Here is a 12,980-nt window from a genome sequence, read left to right on the forward strand (position 1 = left end):
TCTCAACCCACAAGTTTTCTCATTTTTACTCTTCTGATTCTCTCCCCCATCCCACCAGGGTACTGTGTGGGGCTTAGTTGTTGGCTGGGGTTAAATCACAACAGGTAATATAATAATTATTAACACTTTTGCCAAACCAGATTTCCAGAGCCTTTATTTACATGAACACTATACTTCCCAAAATTCTCTATGCCTGCTCTCTGACAAAGTGCTGCATTTGGAAATCATGAGTGGGAGTTTAAAATAGGTTCAGCGTACAGCTCACACTGTTCCCATCTCTGACATCCATATGTGGTTTGGACAATCTGGAGCTTTCTTTGAAAGGCCTCACTCCATCTATTTTGCAAAATAAAGTTCTACATTTGTTGCTATTAGGCTCTGCAAGTTGCAGCATGTTAAGATGTCACTAACTTGATAAACAATGAGGTTTATAAAACAGTCTGATGGCTAAATAGACACATGCAGGATCAAATGTTTGCCACACAAGCAATCAAACAAATTGATGAACATGAAGAAAGTGATTATAGAACTATAACTGTTCTATTATTAACCAGCAATCTGCATATCTTCCTCCAATTAATGCCTAGAAAGGAGATGTGAGTCAGTTGAAACTTAATTACTGGCATAACACTTTGTTGATTAGAAATGCAGCAACAGTCATTGCTTCTACTTCATTTACACAAGGCCCATAATAATAAGCCAAAGGATGTCAGTCAGTCACTGCTTTCCTGCCAGAAGTTTCTGCCATAGCAATAGCTTCTAGTGTAAATGCACTCCTCTACCCATGTCACTCAGCTTGGTAATTGCCTTGCCACTCACATAAGGAAAACAATTTCCGGCTTTGATGGGATTTTGTCGGCAATGTGAAACTGCTACTGCAATCTCTGCAGCTAGGTGTTAGATGGGTTACTTTGGTGGATCATAACATGAAACTAATCTTTAAGGAAGCAGGTGGAAAGAAAGAGACACTTACAGGTTGGTAGGGGCTAGGAAAACGGTGCTGTCCGAGTGATTAACAAAAGGAAAGCGTTAGATGAGGTGGAACCGAGACAAGAAGAAGAAAGCAAAAGCAAAGAGGAAAAAGTTGCTTTGCCATTTTCCTACCATTAAGAAAAATCTCTCTGTTCAGCACATCTTTCAGAAACTCTTATAAAACCATATACACTTATTTTATATGCCATAGGTAGCTGACCAGCAGTCTATAATTTCGGCTTACAGGCTTTGTATTTGGGTCTCCCCATGAGCTGTACGTTTATCACCATCGTTTCATCGTTTCCCAGGCTGAAGCTGCAGATGCAAAGAGGCTTCCTTTCAATATGTGACATGCAGCATTTTTATCTCTTCACAACCTTATTCCCAGAATGAGGTCACCCAGTGTTAGAGATTTCATTCTGCTTCTCATCCGAGGTGAGCCCAGAGTTTCTGTGTGACACTTGAGGGCCCCTCCCAGCTCCTCACACACTCATGCATCTCTGCATGACCCCAGCTTGACTTAGAAGGACATACACAAAGAAAAGGCTTTAGGATGGCAAGCAACAGCTAACCTCATCGGCTTCCTGTCACAGCCAGGACCTGCAGCAATGGAGACGAGACTTTCTTCTCTCCCCAGGTGGATTTATACCGAGATTTTCAGGGACAGGCATAAGAAAGGTATAACTTATCTTTCTCTGTTAGGATAATTCAAAGTTTAATCAGAAATACACTGTCTGGGTAGCAAGATGAGGACAGAGCAAATGGAAAGGTTCCTTTTTCATGGCTTACAGAAAACTGCATGTAGAACACAAACTCATTTCAAGGCTCCTTTTGGATAGAAAGCCACAGCAGGAAGAGGGTAATGAGACTTAAAATTACAGGAAAATAATAATAATCCTGCAGTATCAGTCAGAGAAAATCCCACGTCTTATACCTCAAATCTTCCCTTGCAGGCATAAGGGACAGTTTGAAACAGCCAAGCTGTTTGTGAACAGACACAACAGCTATGCTTCTACATTTGCAAAGGGGCCAGGGCATAAGCAAACATACAATTTGCATACAATTCATGCAAATTATTATAATTTACACATTTTTCCACTAGAAAAATAAAGTCCCAACTTATTGGAGTCCCAGAACCCAAGGATACCAGAAATACCAAAGATCTCTGTCAGAGTTACCCAAGGGTCTGACCCACAAGACACATACATTCCAGCAGAGGACTTAGAACATTTGGCAGAAAAAACACGCTGAACAAAATCAGCTATTTCAGTTGCTTCCAATGAAGTTTTGGATTTATTTCATATTTATTGCTTTAATGTTCAATATTGCTATCCCAAGATCCTATGACAGGACTGAAATTAACAGTCTTCAGTATGCTTTCTATTTTTGAGTGTACCTCTGAGAGATATGAATTATGAAGGTCTTAAATGCAGCAAGCTCCTCATCTCTTCATAGTATTATCTATATCTTAACCATGTCATATACCTTTAGCAAGTAAAAGTATATTAAGTTTTTGGCAACAAACCCTTTCATTCTTAGTTTAAACGGTTCTACTTCAATTGCAGTATATTTCATCACAGTAATATTACGATACTTTCAAAACTGCTCTTGCAGTTCAAAGAGGTAAAAAGGCCTATTTTCTTCAGGATGACACCAAATCTGATCTTTTGAGCAATTACAGCCCTTTTTCATACAGAAAAACTTGGATGCACACAAGCCATGGACTCAGGGAAACCTTTTAGCATCAGCTAAAGCTCACTGGTTCTCCCTCTACCCCAAAGAAAGCATAGTAACTATTCGTACCTTCAGAAAAGGCATGGCAACTCCCAGTGTACATCTTCAGAAGTATCCAAAAATCCCCAAAGCAGTCAGGCTTTAAGTCCTTGCTAATTCTAAAATAGCAAAAAGAAGCAATATTTAGGGATTTTTTTTTTCCCAACAACACAGAATAAAGTTCCTAAAAATAAAAACGTGAAGGAATAATGCTATGATATTTATGCTCTTTGAAAACAAACAAACAAACAAACAAAACAAAACCCACAACAAACCAACCCCACCCACCTCCTTGGCAGGTAGCCTGACTTTGTATTGATCACTTCTTGGTCTTCACATATAGTGAAAGGGTATTTCTAATGCTGACTACATGCTAAATAAAGAGGGAGATACACAAAGAATATATCCGAATAGCCCAATACTTGGCTTTACTGTAAATGAGATCGTCAGCAGTACCTCAGAGTTGATTTGTGCCCTGGTTTTGGTAGTTCATATTTATTTAGCGTAGCACTTTTCAAAACTGAGAAATCAACATAAATTCTATAAGCTTAAAGTACAACCTAGGGAAAAACATTTTACAAAATACAAGGAACTCTTGAGGCGGAGTTTATAGTGTAATTACGAGTTTAGAACAGTTTCCCACACACACTCCTTTCTTCAGAGTTTTCAGTAACTCTCTTACACTCTATTCCCATTCTCTCCAGGTTTTCCCAGCTTTGTATTCTTTTCCTCATATTTATTTTTCATTCCAGTAAAAAGCCATTTTCCTGTTTGCTTCTTTGGAAAAGGAAAAAAAAAAAAGCCCCCTGTAGACTCACTACACAGACAGATAAAAAAACTACTGCATATTTTAAAGAGGAAATTGCATATTCAGCACATTGAAAAACAGAATCAAGTGTACACATCATTTCTGGTAAAAGCAGAAGAGGTTTCCAAGTATATTTTTCAAGCTGTAAGGATTTGTCCAGTACCTATTTGGTCTAAATGAGGTTGTAAAGAACCACAAAACAACAGCCATAGGTGATAGGAAACATCAGTGTAATATTCTGCAAGACCTACCTCATACCAATTTTGATTTCACTCTACACACTCTCTGTTGTGCTTGTGTTTTTGAAATGCACAAAATAGGACAAGTTCTACTCAAGAAAATAACACGTTTGGAACAAAAATTACAAAACCCAAACCCTTCACGCTTCTATCAGAAAAGGCAAATCATAGGGTCAGCCTAAGAAGAAAACAAGTACATTTAAAAAAAAAAAAAAAAAAGGAAAGAAACTTCATCTTCATCATGGCAAAAAAAGGCAGCAACAAATAAACCCAACAGAGATTAACTCAAGAACTTAAACCATACCTCACTATTTCACCTCTACCTCCTCTTCTGAAGCAAGTTAATCTGCCTTTCATGCTTTTTCCTGTTTCTGAGGTCCCTCTTTACTAATCACCTGTGCCTCCAGAGCAGCTTCACTAATTTGGCTCTGACAGCTATTAGACGACAGGCAACACCCAGCACTAGCTTTTACACAAGTGTCTGTATTTACTCTTTTATCCTTTCCTCTTTTTTTTTTTGGGGGGGGGGGGGGGGGGGAGATCATAAAGTCAGCAGGCTGCAGATGTGAACAGACAGAAGCACCTCAAGTAAGAGAAGAGAGCACACCCCTCACACTTAATTCATGTTACATTTATGAATATTCATAAAAGGAACATCTAGGCCAAGACAGAGAACAGTATTTTGGAGAGAAGAAACAAATGCAGGTGCTGATTAGCTTTGTAAAGACACACATGAAAACTGTCACAGCTTTGATTGCAAGAAAGGATGTTTCATGTGTCCCAAAGTCCATTCTTAAAACAACATAAGACAAACCCTGGGATATCTCTGCTTGGCAAAACAAACTGTAAAATAACTAGCATGTAGCAAAATGGCTTGCATGGTCACTGTAAAAGTGCCACAAAGCCAAAAGACACAAAAGTTGCACAAGCAGACTCATGGGATTAACAAAACATTACATAAACACTAAAGACAATTCAGCTGACCTTCTAAACAGGAAAAGCTCAGCACTCCAGCAACCCTCTCCACAAAGCAGAGCTGTCGTGCTTCGTGTTAAAGATACCTCATTAATGCGTATGTGAACATGCAACAGCCACACCAAGACTGCAGGAGGGCAAGAGACCCCAAGTGACTAAAGAAACAGAGAAGTCCTTGAGAAAGGGCTTTGAAGCTTTGTTTGCATTCAATAGCAACAAGAAAACCCTTGAGTATTAAAGTTAATGGAAACCCCAGAATGATAGCCTTCTCAGAAAGCCAGTTCTATGGAGGGAGAATTCTGCTGAACTGGCCCCTTGACTTTGATAGCCGAGACAAAAAACCCTAAGCAACAGCTAGAACAAGCAGTTGTTGTTAGAATCACTGTAGGTTTCTGAAATGTTTGGGCATTTTTTTGCTGCGTCTGTAACTACTTCCAAGGTTGTAATCAAGAGCTCAATTCTTTGTTGCTATACAATCAATTTGCTTTCTTAAGTTTACTTTCTTATTTGAACTTGCCTCATGTTGTGTGACCCAGCGGTAGCTCTGGCCACCAGAGAACAACAATATGGAGTAAAAGGAGTTCCCACAAAGTATCTGGAGAAAGTCCCGTCAGGAAGACTGGGTGCTCTGAAGACTGGTATTATCAAGATACAGGACACAGGAGAAAAAAAAGTATCTTCTGACAGATATTATTCAGTGATCTACGAGTAGGGAAAGAGATGGTTTTATGACATGAGGGAATCCCACATTGTTGCATCTTGACATAATCAGAACCCAGGATCAGCAATCTGTAAACTTATAAGAAAAATGTGACTTTCATCCAGCAACCTGAATTCCGAATATTTGCATATTCTCTAATCCCTAGCTCTTAAGGCTGTATTGGCAGTGCTGTGTGTGTTAGTTTAAAGAACTGCATGATTATTAGCAGCTGTACCTGATTATTTGCCAATTAATACAGGAGCTCCCACAGAGTTAATATGAAGGTTTCCCTTTCCTCTGCTGTTCATTTTTATCTATGACTTTGAGAAAAATCTATTAATCACCCCATGCATGTTCTCTCTGTGCTAATGCAGTCATTTATTTTGGTTATTAGGCTGCTATAAATCCCAGGGAACTTTGACAGATCTTACAATTTTAGATAGGGGATTTATAAGAAACATTTGGCAAATCATTTGCAGGAACTAAATGTCCTGTCTCTAAAGCACACACCCCCAGAAACACCAGGCTCACCACTTGTGTCTCGTTCTCCAGTGTGCTACTCAAAATATCTATCTGTCTCTCTGGTTTCTATACCAGTGCCCATCCTGGTGGACACTAATAACCATAGAGGTACGTCAGTGTACTGACTGGGAACCAAATCCAGAGACAGGTGGGTCGGCTGGAGGGAAGGTCTGGGGCTGTCCCCAGGTCACATAAGGTGACCAGAAGCTGCATCCCTTGCAGGGTAGGGCACCCTGGCACCAGAACCAGGCAGCCACCATGGCCATCTCTGAGATTCACTCCAATAATGTGCTCAGGAGACGCCTCCTACGCACCCCAGCAGGTCCGTGCTCCTGCCTGTGCTTAGAGCAAAACAAAACAAACCCCTTTGGCTGTGATGTTTCAAAAGCTCCTAAAAAGGCTTGTGATTGTGAGTTGCCTTACCTTAGATCAGTCTGATGCTTTTGAAAACTCTCCTTCGTGTCCTTAGTATACTTGGTGTAAAACATTAGTGCATAAATATTCTGCGAATTAAAGTTCTCTGTCTCATAGTGATGGATTGATACAAAGAGAATTCTCACCTAGAAAAAACTACTGATTTAAAATTGTAAATTGTTTATTCTCAGCCAGCTGGCTTGTGATATGAGCTACTCTTTATTTAAAAGCACAGCCTTCTCCATTGCTTCTCTCAGTCTGGGTGACTTGTATGGTCTTTCTTTGCCAAGGTTTTTTACCGGGGTAGTGATTTGCGGTTCGCATAAGCCACCAGGCTTCTGCAATATTATCTTATATTGTAGATAATATAATTTAACATGCTTACTGATTACAGCATGATTCTATGAAATAGGGTGGAAAGTTTTGCAGGTCTATCAGGCCATTTTGCTACTCTTGAAGCATAAATTAATTTATTTTCTCATCTCCTAAAGATCAGCCGTATCGTCTGCAGCACACATGCACAATGTGTTTGCTGTTAATTCCCTGGTTACTAATCTGTGTTGTGGTAGCATCCATGGTTCAGAACCCAAGCAGAGAAAAACAAGAGTTGAACTTAATACAGCCATAAGATGTTTGTTTTTACAGGTGACCCACCCATGGCCAGCTGTTTCCAAAAGTGGCATTAGTCAATGAAGTACAGAAAACAGCCAGACTACACAATTCAAAAATAATAACCCTTTTGTAAGGTTCACTTGTCTCTACAAGTGAATATATTAGTGTTATTAATAATAGCCTAATATTAATGCAAATCTCTGCTGTCACCTGCCACAGAACAATGGCTGTGTGTATAACTCCATCAGTTATTACATTACAAGGATGCCTGAAGCCTTATGCTGACAGTAAGTGAAGCAAGTAGGGGATTTAATACATTTAACTGAGTAAAAAAAAAAAATTTAAATATCATACCTTTAATTTAATATATGCATGTTCTTCACTGTGGCAATTACCCACAAGTCCACAAAGAACAGTCTGGGCTTCAGGCTATCAGACAGTTTATTCAGGATTACTCTTACGGATGATAGCACTTCACGGTTTCCAAAACAGGCTTGTTCATTACACTGCTTTCTGCTAACAGGATTTCTGCAAGATGCCCCATTCAAGTATTTTTAGGGGGTCTTTGAACCATGAAAAAATACCAGAAAACTGACACAAGAGTGATTTCAGCATTGTAGGTAAAGCAAATATGCAAAAAGTGTGTTTTGTTCTGACACTGTCTGCAGTCCTTTTATCAAGGAAAACATTTGCTCAGCCAGGAATGAATGATTGGGAGCTGAAGGGGAAAAAAAGACATGTTCAGAATTATTAACCCAATTTTTCAGCTTAATTTCTAACATAAAGTGAAAATCAACAATCATCACCTCATATAAATCCATGGACTCAGTTATTCTCACTTAAGTAGGGTTACAGAAGTTTATGTTAGCTGAAAATTATGCCTATTATGTTTATCTGAATCTATGGCCTTCCAGAAATCTATTCCAGATTTCTGAATAGGCTGTGTACCCTGGTGTGCTGAGGGCATCCAAGTGCTCCAGTTGGATCATCCTCAGCAATTAGCAAATAAACCCTTTGTCAGAGTAGGCCAAATCCCAGTCTCAGGTTGCCATGTTGATAACGTCAGAAATGATGAGCTGGAGTGTGAAGTTTAAAAATTTAAGATTCCAATGGCCCAATTTTTTTTGCTGTTTTAAGACTCAAAACCTTAAGCAGTAAGGAATTTGGCCCCATTCTCTGTCATTCTGCGTTTCTTCAGGTAGCCTGTCAAGCCAGCTGGTTTCCAGGGGCCATGCCAGCAGATTATCTTACTTTATTATGCAGTATGCTGAGAAGATAAGGGAATGGGTCACAACATCATTGGCGACACCACATTTGTTAAGTATATTTGCTACCACAATCTCGTTGCCATTGGCTTTTTCCTGTGCAGTTCTACAGAACTCATAAAACTGTTCTTAAATATTGACCCATTTTATTTGCCTAGTTATCCTCTTGGGTCATTTTATTCTAAAATAATCAATAAGGTATTTACCTGGCAAAACATTTCCTCAAACGTGTTCTAACTGGCCAGTAAAAGGTCAATGTTGAAAGGTTTGTTTTCTGCATTACAGCTCTAACTAATGGTTTGTCTATTCAGAAAAACACACAGAAAGGTTTGGTGTTATCTAGCAAGCAAGGTTGTAAAACATTATGCTTTTTAAAATTGTGGCTGGAAGTTGAAATGGCTCAGGAGTGTTCCACTGAAATACATTTGTGTTGGAAAAGAGATTCTTGGAAGGAAAAGCTGTGCCCTTTCAAAAACGTTTGGGTTTCATTTAGGAAGTGATATCAAAATATTTTGCCTCAGGTTAAGTAAACTGATATTGCAATGTTTGGTTTGTGAGACAGAGTCAAAATATTAGTATCATTATACTACTAACATGCAACTATCTGGCAAAACAGGCAAAACTGTCTGGCAGAGAGGAACTACACTTCCCACAGGTCACTGCAGCAATTTGGTAATGTAAACCAGGATCAAATGTTTTGTGTGGTTCTGCAAACAGAAATTAATTTTTATTTGAAAAATGTTAAATCATTCCAGGTTAAAGTCCTAAAAGGTAGTATTTGGACATTCCTGTCTGAAGATTTTTTGAACTTTGGTTCTGGATTCAAATTTTACATTTGTCATCTTTTAGTGTGGATTTATTTTCAAATGCAATAATCTTCCAGAGTAAAATAAATTCTAAATTTTGAGTATTTCTATGATCTGAATTTGTTTATCATAATCCAATAAATGAAACTAGCTTAAACATAAGGTAAACTGGTTTGACTGTCTCTAATACGTATTCACACTGCTTTAACAAACCTGATAGGATTAAGTGCAATGTGTTTTGCTACAGGGGAAAAAAAAGAAAATATATCCATTGCTTTACGTGGCAAGAGTCTTTCAATTTCTAAATAACATTGTATTCTATGAAAGCACATGCTTCCTAGCCTAGTATTTATTTACATTTCATGAAGGATACGTGACCAGAAAGGAAAACGTGTTGTTCCTACTGCAGTGTCCTTACTGAGGTGAGAGGGGTTGTTCAGTCAGTGCTTTGAACTTCCTTTTCTGCAGATAAAGGACCCTGCTAATAAAAATAACATATTCAAAGACACGGCTAAGGCCTGTGCTTAGGCTACCCAAGAAGTTTTTTACTGAGCGCCTCAGGTCTGTAAACCCAGGGAAAGCAGGAGAGAGGGAACAATGCTGGTCACTCCCAAGTCTGCCACACCAAATGCCTCAATAAAAGCAGGTGCCATCACCTGGGATTTCTTAGTTACTAAACACTAGGAAAAGCCATAGCACACAAAAATAGCAAAACTTGCTGCTTTAGTTTGTGAAGATATGACCCAAAATGAGCAGTGAAGGCTCTGGAGAGGGCGAGGCAATGTGAGGTGATGCGAGGAGATGGCAGCCATTTTCTGTCAGGCTGGCAGCCCTTCACAGCAAAGCCTCCTCACACCTCAACTCCCCCCCCACCCCCAGCCCCGTCCCTGGCATGGTGGCTCCCTCTTTCCCTCCCTCTGCTGTCCCTGTTTCCATCCCCCTTTAAGATCTGTTATCCCGGGGTTGATGGCAGGCAGAAAAATACCTCAGAGGACTGACAAAAACCTCCTCTAGGGCTGAGGACATGGCCCCCACGAGAAGTGACTGTGCTGAGGAGAGGCTGCCAGGCCACTGCTCAGCGCTCAGGGGAGCTGGACTCGATTAGAGGGACTCCCTCACCAGAGATTGCAAGGTGAAGGCCAAGGCTTTAAAAGAGGGCGAGGACTTTGTGAGCTCTGTTTTAGTTGCCTGACCTGGGGCACCCTGGAAAGTGCAGAGCAGCTATGCTCTGAAGAAATGACTTTATAAACGTGGTCTGAAAGTTCAGCATCACAGGAAAAAAAATTCTGCAGAGATGAAGTATGCATCCCTCTTGCTTGCCTCTGTGAATAACTAATGCTATTGAGCGTTTACCTCTCAGTTCCTGTGTGCTATAATTGCTCTTCGATGGCTGCCTCTCTGAAGCGCCAGCTCTTGTGGATTAAGTGGAGGATTGCTGCGCCACATTTCTACCAGGAAGTAAATCCTTTTTCTCCCTGTTTGGGCCAGACTGCCATCTGTAGATAGTGTTTTGTGGAAATAATCTGGGGTTACGGCTCATGATGAAACAGAAATGATGGGTCAGGGCCAGCATCCCTGTTACACTGGGAAACATCTCGATTCCCTCTGTCGACTATGGCTTACCCAGGAACAATGCACTGTCCTGCAACTGCACCTGAAAGTGTGCACAGGGTCTACCCACAAAGGGACGCTTGGGAGATTTTAATACAAACAAACCAAAGTTTAAAATTTAAGGGAAATCACTTAAACTGCATTTAGAGTCTGTTGACTACCACATTAGACTGCTGGTATTTATTTTGCCTCAGTTCACTCTGCTTCAGTTCCCAAGTTAGCACTGTTCAAATGCAGAATAAAAGTCTATATGGAGAAATTATAATTTCATCTACTCTGTAAGCCAGGAAGGTTTCCTCTGTGCTCCTGTGCAGAGAAGCATTTGGGTGTGAAGTTCTAGGGTTCTTTTCTATGCCAGACATCTGTTTATCAGATACATTCAAAGGAGCATAGTTTGGGGCAACGTAATGCTGATTTAAACTCTGACAGCATCAAACAGTAGGGCAGGGGCAGATACATCACACAGATTTCTTCTATAACTTTAGGGTTTTCCTTTTTAAAAAAATTTATTTAAATACCATCTCAACATTTTGTTTCCATCCTTCCTGATGCATCTTTGCCTCTCAATCTTTTATTAGCTTTGCCACTGTGATTTTTGAGCCACCCATTCCAGCCTGCTAAGCCCTCCAAAATGACTTCTACCTTTTTTCCAACTGTAGCATGGCTGTTACCAGCAACAGCCTTGTCATTTACTCTGCACTAAAAGACAGGAAAGGTTCAGCCCCTGGGTAAGCTTTCTGGCTCCTTACTCTAATAACTAGTGCCACTAACACAATAAAATTTTATATCATTTTTATTGGATCCCTCCTGGAGAATTATAGGAGGAGCGCTGGCTTGCAGAGCACATGTCTGAAGCTGCAGACAGAATTGCATCTGTTTCCTTTTGCCACAAATTGTTCTGTATTATCCCCTGTTGACTAGGAAATTTAACATACTGCCACTGTATATCACATTTGTAATAAAATCATTGTTAAACATAAACACATTATCCCCTTCTACCTTCCCCCCCCCCTCTTTTTTTAATAACAAACTGACTTTGTTTCCTCTACATCTCTCTCCTTCTCACCCCCAAAATAGATTTTTCTTCTGGCCTCGGTATTCCCTGCAGCTGGGCCAGCTCCAGAAGTTTGGTACTGGCTTTTACAGCAGTCCTGAGAGTGAAACCGAATACAGGGGAGGTGGGGAAATGTCAGTAAGAAACCGCATCTAACTAAATCAAAAAATATCTGGTACTATATTTCTTGATGGCTTTTTTTACCCAAGAACTGTTGCCTACAACCAGAAAAGAAAAAAAGTCACTGTGCAGATACAGATAAGGAATTAAAGAGAAAAGCTCTGTCTCGGAGCTGCAGAAAGTTGCCAGCAGCTTTTAATCTCCAGGCTGGGGTGATGCCCTGCTTTTGCTGCAGCTGCGAGTGCTCTTCAACCTTGGACTTCCCTGCGTCACTGCAGCCGCTCTGGTTTTCAGGCTGCTGAATAAACCTGCTCCCGGTTGCTGATTAACACAAAAACCAAAGACGTCCAAGACCGCGTTGCCAGTTGAGGGTAAAGACAAGCTTATTTTGCTCATTTCCCTAGCTGAGGGAAGTTGATACATTAACATGACACAAATCCTCCAAGGTAGCATACTTATCTTTCAGAAATACATGTTTTCTGAGGGACGAGGCCATGCCAACTGCAGCTACCCTGCTTCCTGGTGTATGGCTGCACCATCTTGCATAGACATGGTGCAAAACCCTACAGGATTGCTCAGGGCCGCAGCTGTACATCGTTCCCAGCAACAGCGTCACCTTCTGCCATCCTCGCGGAGAGGCACTGCTGTACCACTCAAATATTTGGGTATGGTGCCAACATACCGACACAGACAATAATGAGGGGAAACCGATGGGATTATAACTAAAAAATCACATCAGTAATAACAACGACAGGGGTAGTCACATGCCCTTTAAGGGGCACTGTCTTATTTGCATTTTCTTATTCTGCTCAGAAAACTCAATGAAGTTTAGCTTCTGTCATTAAGATAAACCAGCTCTGTGGTGGTGCTGTCAGCTGTACTAATTAAAAGTCATCCTCTGAGTGCTTAAAACTTGTCTACACTTGAAAATTAATTCGGTTTGAGGTAGCACGTAAATTTAAATTGCAGCAGCTATTCTACCTAAATTAAGATATTTATTTTGGAATAAGAGTGCCTTTGAACTTGGCCCAAATTGAAACAGAAAGAGCCGTTGCTTCTTTGCCCTGTCCTGAACTAAGAGATCTCTGCGTAGGAAATGATTTAGGGAT

General features: G+C 40.3%; 1 long non-coding RNA gene across 1 annotated transcript in view; it reads right to left on the minus strand.

Moving 5' to 3' along the window:
- The window catches only part of LOC142601343 (uncharacterized), a 91,846-nt gene that overhangs the window by 53,954 nt on the left and 24,912 nt on the right, over positions 1 to 12,980 (minus strand). The window contains exon 3 of the long non-coding RNA XR_012834945.1: positions 2,776 to 2,864. This is a non-coding gene — a long non-coding RNA (uncharacterized LOC142601343). The remainder of the gene's footprint in view (positions 1 to 2,775; positions 2,865 to 12,980) is intronic.

Source organism: Balearica regulorum, chromosome 3, assembly GCF_011004875.1.
Source record: "Balearica regulorum gibbericeps isolate bBalReg1 chromosome 3, bBalReg1.pri, whole genome shotgun sequence".
Classification (NCBI taxonomy): domain Eukaryota; kingdom Metazoa; phylum Chordata; class Aves; order Gruiformes; family Gruidae; genus Balearica; species Balearica regulorum.